This window comes from Anolis carolinensis, chromosome 1, assembly GCF_035594765.1.
Source record: "Anolis carolinensis isolate JA03-04 chromosome 1, rAnoCar3.1.pri, whole genome shotgun sequence".
In the NCBI taxonomy this organism is placed as follows: Eukaryota; Metazoa; Chordata; class Lepidosauria; order Squamata; family Dactyloidae; genus Anolis; species Anolis carolinensis.
The window spans coordinates 117,063,248-117,081,495 of NC_085841.1; the positions used below are offsets into that span (position 1 = coordinate 117,063,248).

The 18,248-nt window shown below is 39.1% G+C and overlaps 1 protein-coding gene across 7 annotated transcripts in view; it reads right to left on the reverse strand.

Annotated features, from left to right (window-relative positions):
• mrap2 (melanocortin 2 receptor accessory protein 2) overlaps positions 1-18,248 on the reverse strand; it is a 46,441-nt gene that overhangs the window by 21,468 nt on the left and 6,725 nt on the right. For 2 of the 7 annotated variants that reach the window (XM_008121703.3, XM_062981136.1), the window contains exon 2: positions 9,572-9,675. The exons of the other annotated variants lie outside the window; for them this stretch is intronic. The gene's annotated coding sequence lies outside the window, so the exon portion shown is untranslated. The remainder of the gene's footprint in view (positions 1-9,571; positions 9,676-18,248) is intronic. 7 annotated transcript variants of the gene reach the window in all.

Genomic DNA, 18,248 nt, shown 5'->3' on the forward strand with positions numbered 1-18,248 from the left:
TGCTTGTAACTTGGTGACATGTCTGTATTTTGAAAATGGCAGATGTGCTACTATGCTTAATCTTAGTCTTTCCTTTATTATGTACAACAAACCTGCAAAGTTATGTTGTAACCAAACTGTCTTCCGGATAAGTGTCCATTTAAAGGGTTAACACAACCAGTTCAGAAGTAGCATTATGTAGGATCATGAGAGAGACATTTGCCCACTGAGGCATAGTTGAAACTAGAAAACAACTGGATATTTTTGAACCAAAATTTAAAAAGCACACATGTCCCTGGCACAAGTGTGACAGCAAGGGGACAGAGACAAGGAAAGTATGTTAAAAGTGTTCACTACCTACGTCTGACTCCAAGGAAAATGCAACTTAGAAAAAATGTCCAGCTTCACCGCTTAGCTGGCAAAGGACAATCTGAGAGCAGAATATCAACACAATGTTAGCAGAACAAAGAACACGCCATGAACAGTTGTGACAGAGGAAACTGTTCTTCATTTTGGTCCTGACTGAATGACACACAATTCAGTAACTCTTACTCACACACCCCTCAGTTACACACACACATGTTTCTTGTATAATTACATAATATCTCTATATATAAAAGAGTGATGGCATCAGGGCAGCAGACAAAACAACAGAACTACAGGCCCCCCAACCTCGAAATTTGACAACACAACCCATCATCCACGGCTCTAGGTTGATACAACAAAAAGAAAAGAAAAATAAAGTCCTAATTACAGGGACAGGAATAATCGTTTTTATCAAATTGCTGCCAGTTTGAAGGCTAAGTTCCGCCCACTTGGTCTCCTAGCAACCTACTCAGCCCAGGGGACAGGCACAGTTAGGCCTCAGGCCTCTTCCCCACTGCCTATAAGATACAGATTATCTGATTTTAACTGGATTATATGGCAGTGTAGACTCAAGGCCCTTCCACACAGCTATATTACCCATTTATAATCTTATATTATCTGCTTTGAACTGGATTATCTTGACTCCACACTGCGAGATAATTCACTTCAGTGTGCATTTTATCCAGTTGTGTAGAAGGAGCCTCATATAATCCAGTTCTAAGCAGATAATATAGCATTATCTCACTTATCCAACATAAACAGGCTGGCAGAACGTTGGATAAGTGAATATGTTGGATAATAAGAAGGGATTCAGGAAAAGCCGATTAAACATCAAATTAGGTCATCATTATACAAATTAAGCACCAAAACATCATGTTATATAACAAATTTGACAGAAAAAGTAGTTCCAAGCGCAGTAATGCTATGTAGTAATTACAGTAGAGTCTCACTTATCCAACACTCACTTATCCAATGTTCTGGATTATCCAACATCGTAGTCAATGTTTTCAATATAATGTGATATTTTGGTGCTAATTTTGTAAATACAGTAATTACAACATAACATTACTGCGTATTGAACTACTTTTTCTGTCAAATTTGTTGTATAACATGATGTTTTGGTGCTTAATTTGTAAAATCATAACCTATTTTGATGTTTAATAGGCTTTTTCTTAATCTCTCCTTATTATCCAACATATTTGCTTATCCAACTTCTGCCGGCCTGTTTATATTGGATAAGTGAGACTCTACTGTACTGTATTTACAAATATACCACCAAAATATCACAATGAATTTAAAACACTGACTACAAAAACATTGACTACTAAAAGGCAGACTATATTGGATAATCCAGAACATTGAATAAGCGAATGTTGGATAAGTGAGATTCTACTGTAATATGAAATAATTACTGTGACAGAATAATACAGAACAATATAATCTCTAAAACCAGGACAGTAATAAAGAACAACATTCTGAAAGCAGGGAAATTGGAAATTCCACAAAGGAAACAATCAGGGCTAGCTAACATCTCCCAAGAAACGATTCTTCCAGAAAGGAACCTGAGAAGGGAGTGAAGCAGTGTGTATTACCAAAGTCATTATTATTATTATTATTATTATTATTATTATTATTGTGTTGCTGTGAGCTGTGAAAATGAATACAATCTGGCTCCAAGTATTCAAAAACACTAAAATCTGAATATATAAAAATTACTGTGGTATAATAAAACAGAACAATACAATCTCTAAAATCAGAACACTAAATAAAGAACAACACTCTGAAAACAGGGGAATTCCACACAGGAAACAATCAGGGCTAGCTAACACCTCCCAACAAAGTATTCCCATCATCAAAGTCTGGCAAATTCTCTGTTTTCTCAGGGCCACAGACAGTAGAAGCACATAAAATATCACAAAGAACACCACTCTGAAAACAAGGGAATTCCAGACAGGAAACAATCAGGGCCAGCTAACACCTCCCAACAAAAAATTCACTCAGGGAGGAAACAGCCAGGCTTTAAAGCTGCAAAGCCATTACATGCTAATCATTTCCCCTAATTGCAGCATTCATACTTGCCTCCAACAGACAAAAAAAAATCAGAAATATTGTATATTCACAACCTTTAGGAAATAATATCCCGATTGCGCAGCGTGTTAAAGCGCTGAGCTGCTAAACTTCTGGACCAAAAGGCCACAGGCTTGAATTGGGGGAGCAAAGAGAGCCCCCACTGTTAGCCCCAGCTTCTGTCAGCCCAGAAGTTCGAAAACATGCAAATGGGAGTAGATGAATAGGTACTGCTCTGGCAGGAAGGTAACGGCGCTCCATGCAGTCATGCCACATGACCTTGGAGGTGTCTATGGACAACACCAGCTCTTTGGCTTAGAAATGGAGATGAGCCCCAACCCCCAGAGTCAGACACAACTGGACTTAATGTCAGGGGAAAACGTTTACCCTTTACCTTAACTACCACCAATTCCTCAATACTTTATTTCCCATACCACCAGACTTGGCCACAGCAACGCGTGGCCTGGCACAGCTAGTATCTAATATAACATCAATTCCCAATTACACTCATCTCCCCACACACACACACACCATTGTGTTTACTTCCTGTTCTTTGTGTTGAAAACAATTGTATGCAATTATATCCTTCCTTCCTAATGAGATATTGTTGCTGTTAATGGAGTTTAAATGTTCCTGTTCTCTGCCTGCATTGAGATGTATCCAAACTAAGTAAATTACAACAGAAACAACATCCAAGACAAATTTCTCCTGGGACCGTTTCACCCCAAACCATTGGTAGCAATATGATCCCATTGTAACTGCCATGGATACATTTTAGGAAATCCTGGGGTTTGTAATTGGGTGAAGAATGAAAGCTTTGGCAGAAAATTCTGAATACCTCATGAAACTATGGCAACCACAACTGCATGGGATATTGCCATAGCAGGTAAAGTGGAATCATGGTGTTATAATTCTATAGTATGAAATACCCTCTGCAGAGGTTGGCCCACTTATACTACTCCTTCTACTGTGATGTAAAGTTCTTACTTGGAAAAAAGCTTTCTCCTGATATAGTTCTTTCCCACTATAATCTTGTCTTATCTACTTAGAGTGCTGGCTGTGAACGCTCTGGGAAGAGCAGCATTGAGAGCTTGCTTTGGATGCCTTCCCAAAATAAGAAATGATGTCAGCCTAACCCACGCATGAGCAAACTTCAGCCCACCAGGTGTTTTGGACTTCAACTCTCACAATTCCTAACAGTCAGTAGGCTGTAAATGAAGCAGTAAATGAGTGGTGGGGGAGATTATAGCACCTTTAAAGTAAAGGATTCACTCTCTCCTTCCACAAGCATTCTGTCTAACATCTCCAGTATTGTTAAATATTGTCATATTTAACATCACTATTGGTTTCGGATAAGTCAATAAGAATGAAACTTACTGGCAAAAAGGAAAACAGGAGAGGTGAGGCAATATTGAAGGGGAAAAAGTACAGAACAGGGAGCATGTGCATTGAAAGATCATTCGGCTGGGTTTGCAAAATGAAACCTTTCACTTAGAAACATGCATTGAGTAGAAATATTGATGCAGAATTAGTACATCTTTCATTAGAATCTGGTATTTCAGAAATATAGGCAAAATCAGTGGTGAAATAATGAGTTCCATTCAGAGTTAAATGCTAGTGCAACTGAGAAAAGAGCAATGGTTAAACTGAATAGTTTCTCCCAGGCTTTATCTAGACTGTCTGATTAATCCATGTCAAGCCTGGGGCAATAATGCTTCAGACTGAACCTGGAGGAGATACACACTCTGTAGGGCAGAGTACATGGTTCAACTGGACCAAAACTGGCGTGACCCCACTGGACTGTCACCTTCCCTCCTCTGTTGCCATCATCATAACTGCTAGACAGCCAAAATGTTCCTGGCCGTCATGGATACCCTGTTCTCAAATCAGATGTGCCTATATGGCCAAGGAGAAGGAAGAGTGGTAATTACAATGGTTACCTCAGGGCATCAATAAAACCATTCTTTTTAGTTAAATAGCATATTATCAATATGAATACAAAAGCACTCCAAATCAGGTTTGTCCAGAATAATAACTGACCCACAGGGGAACTTCTTGAAGACATGAAGCGTATCAGATGTTCAGCACTGTGCATGTCATCAATACAGTTATATTAATTGTTTGCAAAAGAGACAACTCTTGATTCACCTAATAACTCAAGTTTTAATGGAAAAGAGACATTTTTGTTTCTGTTTAATCACAATAGAACAAGAAAGCACAAGGTGTCCATGAGTGAATGAAGAAAGCAAGACCACCCTGGGCAAATCAAAGTAAGTTCCCAATTAGTCTTAAGGATCAAAAAGGTCCTAGCCTTGCTGTAAAGTTGTGGTTTGCAACCTGTGGATTCCCAAATGTTTTGGCTTTCAACTCCCAGAAATCCTAACAGCTGGTAAACTGGCTGGGATTCCTGGCAGTTGGAGGCCAAAACACCTGGGAGGACACAGGTTGAGAACCACTGCACAAGGGATATAACTGGCATGGAAAGTAAAAAGAATCAAGTCAGATCTGTTATGTCTGGAGATACCATTTTAAATAGCAAGGGCACATGGTGAGTGTGTGAATATAGTTTTCAAAGGAGATTAAACAAATGCATAGGGGACAAGACTTAAACAACAATGAATCAAACCAAGTATTTCTAAGAATAGCGTCAGTGTAGCATTCATTGAATACCAGCAGCTAGGGAACAACAACAGAACAAGTGTTAATGCATTCAAATCTTTTTGTTTGAGCACTGTACGAAACAAATAGCTTGGTTGCATAAACCATTGGTCCTATATAGCACAGAATTTCTTCTGTTTCTAGAATATAATATATTTTGCTACTTGAGGATAGGTGCTACTTAATCAGAAACATCTTCAGAGTCCCAACCACTTGTGTGACTAAATACATAAATAATCAGAACTAAAAAAAAATATATAGGAAGCATAAGCATAAAATCATTCATGAATATTACATTAAAAAGCACCCCAACTTTTTGAATGGTTTGCTCACCATCCTGAATGGCTTAGGCTCCTGCTTCAATACGATGCCCGACATGGGAGGCCTGCTTCCTCCATTAACTTTATCATTTAACTTTTATGTGGCTTATTAAAATCAAATAAAATATTCAAATTAACCAGATATTCCCCTTGGGGTTGGGCAAATGACCTCTTCTCTATATGTACTCACACTCACTGTCTATAAGTGCATTAAGTTTACATGGTTTATTAAACCTTTGTGCTTTCAAACATAATGAGTGCCTGGCACATTTCTCCCCCAAAGAATAGGGCATTACTAGGAAGCAAGATAAAAAGAGACGTAATTGGGTTATGTGAATGGTGTAATTACAGTAATGGCACAAAGGAGGGTCAGAAGAGAAAAAGTTTATTTAAAAGCCAAGCACTTAAAATAGCTCTCACAAACTGAAATTGTGACCTTTCTTTTTACAAGAGAAACTATTTCTCTCTTGGCCATTAGTCACAGAATAGATAAAGATAGCATCGCTGTTCTTCTCGGGTGAAGAAAAGACAGCCTATGGGGTAATATGAAGGTCTTTCAAAAGCAATTCTTAGGCTCCTGTAACCGCTTTAGCCAATTTTCCTATCCATCCCCATGCTATTTTGGGCCCCATACAGGTCGTTTTGAATCAAAAAGTAAACCAGAAATTGGCTTCTGGTTCACTTCCTTATTTCTTTAGTGAGTTGTCTTTACAAAAGGTCACTGTTGGGTGGAGAATGGCCTAAGGAATCCAACAACACAATTGCTTGGAAATTTTCTTCAACCTCATGTCCTAATTGTAGAAAAGATCATCTGATCCTAAAATGTGGAAAAATTACAATATCCTCTACATGACAGCCTAGCTAAAGAATCACTGGATTCTGGACATTGGGGAAGCGTTGTGGTTCCCCAAGGCAATGGGGCCCAATAAAATCCCCAGCTCATGTCAGTTGCCCAACCCTTCTGTTATTTTAATAATCTTCTAAACTATTCCCACAGTCACAATCATCATCATCATCATCATCATCATCATCATCATCATTATGATCAAGAAAAGTGATCAAGCTAAATCAAACAAATTCTCCCAATTATAACTGACCCACTGAACAAAAGGCAATTTTTTTTTCCATGTCAGGGATGACTTGAGAAACTGCAAGTAGCTTCTGGTGTAAAATAATTGACTGTCTGATTAGATTTTAGGGGTTAACATATATCTGAACCAAATGTCCTGCAATTAAAATGAAGTATCTGCAGAAGGGAAGAAAAAGAAGCAAAACAGAAAGCACCATCTCTCACACAGAATTACACCTAAACTTTAAAAAGGCAATCTAACTCAGCTAAATCTTATGAAGAATCTTGGGTTTCGGAGTATTTGCAGACTTCATTACTGAAAATGAGGTCGGAGAAGGAATGTGTTGGGATTCATAATTGAGGTACTTCTAAGAGATGGAGCCTTACTCCAAGTCTAATGAGAACACAATCAGATTGTGTAGTGGCCTCCATTTCTGATATCGGGGCTCAAGCCAAATAATCAGAAAAGTGTTTAGGACTTGCTCCCATCTGCTTAATGACTTCGGTCCTATATATCACAAGACTGGGCCACTTCAAACTAGATTTATTATTTTGAAAAGGAATTTACATTCAGGATGTTTATTCAGGCATAAAGTTCAAAATATGTGCTTATTCAATTTCATGGTAAGCTGTGTGAAACTGCTAGCTGACACTGTTGAGCTCTGTTACAATGCAAGGATTTTTCCAGTTAGCAGTTAAATATGCTAATTAAATTCATTCTAGCTGGCCTGAAAGAAACATTGTTTGAAACTCGGTAACAGTGATACCTAACTCCTAATAAATAAAGTTGGGTTTAAAATTCAACACATGTGGAATGTGCCATGTGAATTTCCTAAATATTTCATGAGTTCTTACAGTAATAAAACCTTTTTAAACTACTGTTCCACATCTGTTCAAAGAATGATTGGCTATCTAACATAACAATTCCTAGGTTAGTATTACTGCATCATCTTAAAGTGAGCAATGCTCACAGCAAAGTTCCTAAAAGCTTACTTGAATCTGCCAATGTGTACAGATATCATTAAAATTGCTCTGTTGCTTACAAATATAGCTAGGTTGATTTAATTAAGACCTTGTACATGACAGTGGATGCTGGGTCTATACTGCCAAATAATCTGTTTTCAGAATGCAATTTAATTGCATTGAAATGAATTGTATGCGTCTATACTGCCATATAATCAGTTCAACGCAGTTAAACTGCATTCTGAAACTATATTATATGGCAGTGTAGATCCAGCCAAAGAGTTGGTGTCTCAGTCAGTAGGATGGTAAATGCACTTCAGAAGAAACTTTGAAGGAGGTATCCAAGGTGCTGAAGCTTTGCCACAAAAAGAGTTCATCACCTTAGGGTAAAGGTAAAGATTTTCCCCTGACATTAAGTCTAGTCGTGTTCGACTCTGGGGGTTGGTGCTCATCTCCATTTCTAAGCCGAAGAGCCAGCATTGCTGTAGACACCTGCAAGGTCATGTGGCTGGCATGACTGCATGGAGGGCCAATACCTTCCCACCGGAGCGGTATCTATTGATCTATTCACATTTGCTTGTTTTCGAACTGGCAGAAACTGGGGCTAACAGCGGGAGCTCACTCTGCGCCCCGGATTCAAAACGCCAACCTTTCGGTCAGCAAATTCAGCAGCTCAGTGGTTAAACCCACTGCACCACTGGGGGCTCATTGTCACCTTAGAAAGCTCCCTTAAAATATAGAATAAAACATGGAGCAGATCCAATATTCTTTATATAGTTAAATAAAGTTTTTTCTCAGGTAAGTACCTAAAGGGTTGTAGCCTAACTTACAACTAATTGAAACTCAAGCTGTTTTAAGTGTAATGTACAGAAAAATAAGGATGCTGTATTTCCATTGGTTTCTCCTTTCAATCTTCCTATCAGCGCTTTCCTGCAAAACAATCCAAGCAGATTCCAAAAATGAACAGCCATTTTGCCACAGTTTTAAAAAGAGGGAGCGAGAGTCAAAGCAGCCATTAAAGAGACACTTTATTAAATGAAGAAAAACTAGCACATTTAGCTTCCCTCACAAAAAGCTCTGCAGAGTTATCAAATGGCTGTTCTTTCATTAGGCTGTGAATAATGGCACATTGCAGAAGAAGCCTTTTATCTATGCCACTGTTAACTCTCCCACAGTTTTTAGATGTGGGGAAACTATCATTTGGATAACTAGCCATATCTGGTACAATATGACATTCACCGTGGCATCACTAGGGTTGGTGCCATCCAGTTCAGTAATTCATGGTGCCATCCCCATGGACCACCTCCTCCTATACTATACCTATTGTAGCTACAATACCAGAAAAATAGACAAAACCTGAGGCTCTAAAAACACAGCAGCAACAAAAACAGGCTGACCTAAAGGTTGGAAGTTCAAATCCGTGAGGCGGGGTGAGCTCCCGTCTGTCAGCTCTAGCTTGCAGGGACATGAGAGATGCCTCCCAGCAGAATGGTAACACATCCGGGCGTCCCCTGGGCAGCATCTCTGTAGATGGCCAATGCTCTCACACCAGAAGAGACTTGCAGTATGTTCTCAAGTTGCTTCTGACACGATAAAAAGAAGCACATACAGATAAAACCATTTGCTGTGAAGCACTACTACAATTGGGTAATACTGACAGTTCTGACTAGATCTTATACACATCAGAAGGTTAAAAAAAATAAATCATCATAAAGGTTTTAGCTTTGTAGGTATATTGATATAGTACATGTAAGTTGGGCTTATAAAAAACTGTGCGTAGTCACACCAAACTACAGGAGATCTTTTAATAAAAAAATACTTTTCTGCTGAAACCTTGAAGAAAAAAATCATATAAATTTTAGTGTCACCCTCTATGTAATTTGCACCTTTATATACCCTCATGTTGCCATGGATATCTATTTGATAAGAATTGCTTCAACATATGTTGCAAAAAAAAAAAAAAAAAAACCATAAGAATTGCTTTGCATTTCCTGCCACAGAAAAGAGTGGTTGTCACCAACTTCTATTATTTTTCAAAGGGAACAAACATATCCATGGAATATAGGCTGCCATAGCAGCTATAACCTCCAGTGTCAGAGTCAACATGCCTCTCAGTTAGAAAAGTAAATTCGCAACTATTTGGTCCTACCTTGAAAAGATGACTAACTATGGTGATTTTCTTCCCATTATACTGTTCCTCAGCTGCATTCTCCCCATGATCTAATGCTCGTGAAATATTATGAAATAATTGCTCTGTGGAGAAAAAAACACATTTTTCTAGTGCACGCGCACGCACACACACACAAACCATGTTTTCTGTGAATAGATATGAAACAAACCCCATGCCCAAGGGATACACTCCAAGACCCCCATGAATACTTGAAACCTCAGATAACAATGAACCCTACATTTTGACTATATCTGGGACAGGAACAAACCATACAACCACATTAGACGATTTAGAAAAGTCCCACAAACACTTTGGGTGTATTTTGTAGTGTGTGGGTGATTTAAAGTGAATTAAATGGAATCTATAGATCCCAGAGAAGGGTGTTGTATTGTAGTGAACTGATTTTAATGCTACACACATAAACATTGTTTTAGTATTTTTCTAGGTCTCTTACACAGAATCAAGTTTAAACAGAAAAGCAATGTTTTGTGGAAATGGACCTTCATGTCTTATTTATTTATCAGCTCTGAAGCCCATTAGCAATCCAAACTCTGGAACCAGCACCTCCCTCCCCTGGGTCATGTACTTTGATCTACCATTTATTAAGCTCATAAACGCTAGCTAGGCACTGCAAAGAAAACAACTGCAGTAATAAACAAATTGTGCCTGCAAGCGTACTCATCCACTTGCCTTTTCAAACACAAGCAGATGGAGGGAATCAATAATAATAATTTTAAAATTTGCTTTGCGGCTATCAACAGTATGGCTTATTCTGAGAGTGTAGCAGGACTATGGCAATGGAGCAATGCAACATTTGAGTGAAACAATATATAATTTCCACATTGACACCAAGTATCTGGCCTGGCGTCAGAAGACACTTCAAGAGCACTTTTCTTCTGTAGGCTCTTTATTTTCCTTTCCCTGCTATAAAGCTACTGTGATGTAGAAGATTTGGGTTTCAAATGTCCCATAGCCTCTCAGCCTAAACCTCCCCTCTTAGGATTGTTGGAACAATAATATGCTGGGATAGGAATCATGCAGACCTCCAGATTTTGTTAAGTCTGCAACTCCCCGCAATGCTATGCTGTGTGGGGGCTGATGAGAGTTGCAGTCCAAGAACATCAGAGTTGATCCCAACTTCAATACAGAATCATGGAATCATAGAATTGGAAGAGACCTCATGGGCCATTCAGTCCAACCCCCTGCCAAGAAGCAGGAAATCACATTCAAATCACCCCCAACAGAGAGCCATCCAGCCTCTGCTTAAAAGCCTCCAAAGCAGGAGCCTCCACCATACTCCGAGGCAGAGAGTTCCACTGCTGAACAGCTCTCACAGTGAGGAAGTTCTTCCTAATGTTCAGGTGGAATCTCCTTTCCTGTAGTTTGAAGCCATTGTTCCGTGTCCCAGTCTCCAGGGCAGCAGAAAACAAGCTTGCTCCCTTCTCTTTGTGACTTCCCCTCACATATTTATACATGGCCACCATGTCTCCTCCCAGCCTTCTCTTCTGCAGACTAAGCATGCCCATCTCTTTAAGCCGCTCCTCTCAAGGCGTGTTCTCCAGATCCTTGATCATTTTAGTCACCCTCCAATGAGTACATTCTAGCTTGTCAACATCTTCCTTAAATATGGTGGATACAAGCCTTGAACATGTTGGAGGAACAGGTCAATATTAAACAAAGTTATTGTGCCAGATCCTAATTAATCTTGGGAGCTAAGCAAGGTCAACCCTGGTTAGTATTTGGATAGGAGACCACCAATAAATTCCAGAGACTTCAGGCTGTATTTCAAAGGAAGGAACTGGTAAAATCACCTTTGAGTATTTCTTGAAAAAAATCCCTGTGAAATTCATGAAATTGTCATAAGTCAACAGATGACTTGAAATCACATTACAGAATGGAGGTGAAAATACCAACAATTTTCTGCTGCTTATAGCCACTCTGATTGTCCTTGCAGTCGCTATCAACCCTGCCCATCCTCTGGATTTATTGTCCAGGGAAACAAAACTCACATAGTGTAAATCTGCAAAGAATACAATAAGAAATAAATATGCTGCATTGAGGGAAGGGTTAAACAATGTTGGGTTATCTAGCAATCATGCATGCATTTTCAATGTGGGATGGTTTGTGTAGTTAGTTTTGTTTGTTGCTTAGTAACCTGAAGCCAAAGCTGCATTCCAGAGTTAATGGCACCATTTTGGGGTTTTTCCATGTGATGTGGGAAATGGGAGTATACTTCCTGGAGACATACAGGAAGTGACATATGCCTTTAGAATTTGGGGCATAAAAGGGGAGACTTTCTTTTGTTCTCTCTCTTTGTCTCTTCCTGCCTCTTCCTGCTTCTTCATCCAGCCATGCTGCTTTGCTGTTACTTCTTGTTAGGAGATATGTAGTATCCTGAACTGTATTCTTTTGGAACTAAGATGTTTTTACCTGTATGATCATCATCATATAAGATTGTGAGTAAACATATTTTTGCTATTTTACTTTTGATGTCTCTGATGCTTATTTTATGCGCATGACTCTTTAAAGGGAAAGGGAGGCTGGCTATTTTGTTTTTTCTCACCTCTACTCACATAAACCCCTAGACTTCTGTTTTGTTTTTTTGTTACTCTGCACCAATATCTAACCATATTGGTATCATAATCCTAACAGGTTATGAATATATTCCTAATAAACAAGGTGGCAATAAAGATTTTTACCCATCAACAGTGAAACAGACAAACTCTAAGATCCTGCTGAGAAGCAGATTAGGCACCTGGCATCAAAAACCCTGGAGTCTCTTCTCAGTTTGCAAGAGGTGTTTGATTTTCTTTTGGAGAAACAGCACAAATCTGCTTATCATTAAACTCAGGGGTTTTTATTAGCAACAGTTCAAGAAACAAGCATCAATAAACTCAGTCTATTGTGAAAAACATAACAGCAGCAATCCCAGCAGTGAGACAAGATAGGTTTACAATAGATCATTCTCTAGCCAATCTTTTCCCAGAATCCTTTGACTGACAGCATTTTCTGTATCTGAGGACATGTTGTCCTGACCAGATTTTGATTGAAAACAAATTAAGTCCAGAGGGCAGTCAGTATGCATCATAGTCCCAGCCATGATGGATCTGCTCTAAGCAATGGTTTCTCATTGTGGATTATACATCCAGAATAAATTCCAGCCATTGACTTCCATTTTTAATTCATTTGTTGATTTATTTTATATCTTAATTCAATTTCCCCACTCCTTACAACATACTGGAAGGTTGCAGTCCTTTTCTGAGGAAAAGAAGAAGTGCATCAGTATTTGACTCCACCACTCTTCCTTTCTCTTTGCCTCCGATTTGCCTCCGTCTCCTTCTCATCCAACAACAAAACCCACCAACTTTGTGCTGTTTATTTTCCTCCCTTCTGAGGGAAAAACTTAGCACTGCAGAGGCAAGAACTGAGGCACTTCTTTACTAGTTCCCTCTCTCTCTAAAACAGCCAATCTAATGTTAAATGTTAACATAACCCGGAGCCCAAGATTCCACCCCTCCCCTGAAAAAAGGTCCAAAAGCACTTAAAATTTCATCCCTGTCCTCCATGACTCCAACCTCCCCAGACTGCGTTTCCAATGGAGACAAGCACTTCCAGCATCCTGGCTAGTTCTATTGCCCCCTTGCCACAGGTTGGTTTGGTAACTTTGATGGCTACTCTGCTGCAGCGTTGCCTGTGCCCTCCCTCTCTAAGGTTTAGACTCAGAGCCTCTGAGGGCCACACCAAAGCCTTGGGAGGGCTGCATCCGGCCCCTGGGCCATATGTTTTGCAGGTCTGATCTACACTATTAAATAAATGAAGTTTAACGCCATTCTAACTGCTGTGGGTAAAATACAATGGTATCGTGGGAGATGGGAGTTTGGTGATGTCATGGATTAAAATGTTGTATGGTTTGAATGGAATTGTACGAAAGATGTATGGATTGGGCCCTAACTGAGCTGAAGACACAATTCTAAAATATGGAGGCCTTGAAAACAACTACACTCAGGAATTATAATTAAAAGTTGCTGATGAGAACTGAGACAAATGATTATCTGTTGAGCTTTTGGCAAAAAACAATGTGTTCACATTATCAAGGACAATGGCTCTTTAAGTTAAGGAAATGTTTACAAGGTTCCTTATGTTATGAAGGAAGTCAACTCAAGGCTCCTTATGTGTACCAACACCAATTAAGAAAAAGCATCTGTCAGGAACTGAGATAGAGCCAGTATGTTTCAGGCTGGAAAAACATCTATCATTCATTTACAACTTTGGAACAACATCAGCAGAATATCCCTATGAAAGATTCAATCTAATAATTCTCAAGTGTGACAGACAGCTGTGCTGTTCACTCGCCATGCTCTGCTCCTTGGGAAGGAGAGAAATGATGTACCCATGATCTGCTATGGGAAAGCAAGACTTTTCTCAAAGGAAGAGAAAGGAGTGTGATTTTGGAGTCATTATATGTTTGCAGGGTGTCGGTTCTGCTGTAGGAAAAACACAGATCTGATCTTCAGTATTGTTTTTAGGAAAAGAGGATGCCTTTTTGAAGTACTGGAAATTTTGGAACTTGGCAGGCTGCAGGGAAAGCAGGGTCTGGCATAAGCAGATGCTTCTCCAAGGAGGGAGAATATCTGTATGAATGAGGAGAATGAATGTGTATATGTGTGTGAATGCTGAGTAAAAATGTCATTCCCCTTCCTTTGTTTGTTAGCCAATGTAACTGTAAGTTGTTTGTGGATTCAGTGTAGTTATATAGAATCTGTATGTCTGTATGCCCAATGTTGTTCTTTTTGTTTCTGATACCCTTTCTGTTACTGGAAAATTGCAATAAAAAGAACCTATGTTTTAAAGTTATTGAAAAGTTATTCATAACATTGAGACACTTGCATTATTTGACAGAGAAGGCTAAGTATCTTGTAAAACCAGGACTCCCATGAATCCATAAGATTCAGCCATGGCAGATAAAGTGGCACCGTGATACATTAGTTCAGCAGTGTAGATGCGCCCAGGGATGACCAAATGAAAGCCTTCTCCCAAGGATTTTGAAACACAGGCAGTATTTTGAATACTGTAGTCACACCATCCATTTAAATCAGCTGTTTATTATTGATGTAAAAATTTCAATTCTGTTCTTCAATGGATATAAGAATAATGGAGACATGCTAAACTAGGGCCATGCCCTGCTCAGACATTCTATGGGAAAGCAAACGGGCCAAAAGCAGAGCATAAAAAACAACAACAACAACAACAACAATAATAATAATAATAATAGCCTTTAATATGAGGTTCATCTACACCGTAGAATGAATACAGTTTGGCTCAACTTTAACTGCCATGGCTCCATAGTATGGTATTCTGGGATTTATAGGTTGCAAAGGCACCACTCCTTTTTGTTAGAGAAGGCTAAAAACCTTATAAAACTGCAACTCCCAGGAATCTATAGCATTAAGATAAGGCAGTTAAAGTGATGTCAAATTGCATTAATTCTACAGTGTAAATACCCTCTCAATGGAATTCTGGCCAGGAAAATAGGGATAATCTCAATATTGTGACTTGTAATGTAATGCTTCACTAGTTTTCTTCTGAGGGGTAGAAAAGAGTGATATCAGCCATTTTCTTTCCACTACAAGAAAGACTACAAAAAACCAAGTAGCTTTAAAAGGGTATTTGCAATGTGGGACTTATTCTGTGTACCATTTACATGTGGATGTTTTAAACAGAAATCTTTTTTTTGTGCAAGAATCAGCATTTTTGAAGGAAAAGATAATATTTCAATGCAGAAATATTAATTCATATGGGGAAATTTTTAGAAGAAAATGCTGTTTTCTATGCAAATCAGCCATGTATTAATTTTAGGCAGAACAAATTCCCAATTACAACCCCCTCCCCTTTTTTTGGACACATAAAACATAAAACAAATCTTTCTGCAGAGGAATTCATATCTCCACATTGACATATTATGTTTCCATGCAGAAAATGCAGTTTTCTGTTCAAAATGGTCATGTGCAAATTATGCACAGAATAAGTACCAAACTGCAATTTTTATTGTCATGGTTTCTTTCCTTCAATTGTGTAAAACAAGTTGGGGACCTCAAACTGAGGATGCTTTGCTTCAGTTGGGAGGTAGGCTGAGGGTGCATCTACACTGTACAATGAATGCAGCTTGACACCACTTTAACTACCATGGCTCAATGCTATGGAATCATGGTGTTTGGGGAGGTCCCAGCTCTCTTTTGTAACGAAGGCTAAAAACCTTGTGAAACTGTGACTGCCATGCCATGGCAGTTAAAGTGGTATCAAACCAGGTTAATTCTACACTGGAGGTGTACCCTGAGCCTCCCAGATGGAGTTGCAACTTTAAGCTTCTCTGCCTAAATGTTGTTGCTGGTAAGGCAACACTGAGTGTGTTTCTTCTGCACTTCAGGGTGAGCTTCGTGTGGAGCTATCCAGCGTGCTGCATGCCGTATTAAAGTCTGGCTGCTGTTTTGCTTAGCTTTGCCTTGTTGTTAGTTGAATCTTGTTTTTCCTGATGTTGTAAACTCTCGGTTTTAAACCTTGCACATAGGAATCCACATGGTAGATTGCCACAGTCCCTTTCAGTCCAGGTTTCAAGCTCTTCCTTCAAGAAAATTAGAGATAGGACTGTAGATTGACTTATTAATAGGTATTACTAAAGACACTGAACCCCAGAAGCAGACCCTCCTCTGTGGATATGTAGACTTCACACATACCATCCAATGTTGCAGAAATATGAATAAGTTGCAGAAGAATCTGCAATTCTTATAATACCTTGATGTTTCAAAATGATGGACCCAGTTTCAAATCTGTATATATCACAATGACAAAATGTTGCAATACTCTAAAGTTACAGTTTAATGAGTTATCAAATTTTTGCTAATCATTTCAAGTGAGAAACAAATCCATAAAATAACTCCACAAATGGAGAATATTTCATTGGGTCTTTTGAGGAGCGCCACCTTGCAAATGGCTGATGCTAGGGGCTGTTTGTACACTGGGAGAGGTATCTAGCTGTAATCCTTTGAAGCTTTATGCCCTAACATTTCAAGTGACAAGGGTTTCATTCATGGGCAGTTCATGGTTGAAAAGATATAAAGCACTCTCAAATTGGGTCGGTCTTTTGTTGAAAAACCTAGCACTTCACATAACATGAAACAGATGAGATTCATAATTCTAGTAAAAAGACTTGGTTTTGAATCAGTAGGAGTGTGTGGCCAAAACAAACCTGGGAATGTCTTTTAGCCACAGACAAGTATTATTTGTCCAAGGATACAGCAGATTATTATGTTTTAAAGCCCCATCATCATAAACTCCAAAGTACATATGAAAAACTAAGCCAACACTCTCCTGGAGTCTTGGTTTGTCTGAAATGTATGAAAAGGAACTAAATTACTGTGAAATATTCGCAGTCATGTTGCTTATTTTTCTTACCACCCAACAAGATCCATTCATCGTTTTGTTTTTAAAAGCATATAATTTTGTTTCCATGTTAATTGCTACTGAAGCAATCCAACAACATCTGCTGCATCCCCGCTTCCTGTTTGCTTGGTTTGCTGTTATCTTCAGCCAGAAATCTTCATTTTCTTTCTGCCAGGGAGGATAACTGAAAACTATTATGCACTTTCAGGATTTTAAAGAAATCATTTGCTGTGGGGGGGGGGGGGGGGTTCTGGAAATCTAATTAGATGTGATTTGCCCTCACATTTGTCATATGTTGAGCTGACTGTATCGTTTGGAATAATTTGCTTTATTATTCGAAACATTTTAAAAATTGCTGCCTTGTTGACCCCTGTAGATGGAAATGATTATGAACAAATAATTATGAGCTGCATAATTATGAGCTGTTAGTGATCTTTCTTCCTTCAAGGCCACCGTCCTGAGCAGCCCGCCTAACATTTCTCTCTTATCCATGTCATACTGGTAATTCATATACCTAGACCTCCTTTTACAAGGGATCATCTCTGTTCACTGCTTCAAAACTCTCCTTTTCCACAATGTCTTCAGCATAATCCCTTAGTCCTAATACCAAGGTATCAACAGAATTCCCTTTCAAGAAACTTGCCTTTTCCCATTTCATTTTTTTGCACATTGCAAGGTACATTGCAATGTGCCCAGCGCCAGACAAAACAACAAAACTAAAGACCCCCCAACCTCCAAATTTGACAACAACCCCTCATCCATGCCTCTAGGTTCATACAACAAAACATCATGTCACCAACCTCCATGGGGCCTAAAAAACACAAACACCCAAAACGCGTTTTGGGTGTTTGTATTTTTTAGACCCCGTGGAGGTTGGTGACACAATGTTTTGTGGTATGAACCTAGAGGCTACAATGCTATTCTGTGCTACTCAACCTGGCCAACAAAGGCTACCCCTAGGTAGAAATTGCCCAGGCTTTGAAACTACGAGGATATTCACTCCTATTCCAGCTAGCCAATCAAGGATTCCCCTAGGTATAACACAGCCACACATTGAACCTACAAAGCTATTCAACCAAATTGCAACAAATTGCAATTCAACCAAAGCAACAAAGGATTAATCTTCGTAGAAGGCAGCCAGGCTTTGAACCAGCAATACTACTCAATACTACTATTGAAGCCGACCAACCAAAGATTCCTCTAGGTAGCAAGAAGCCAG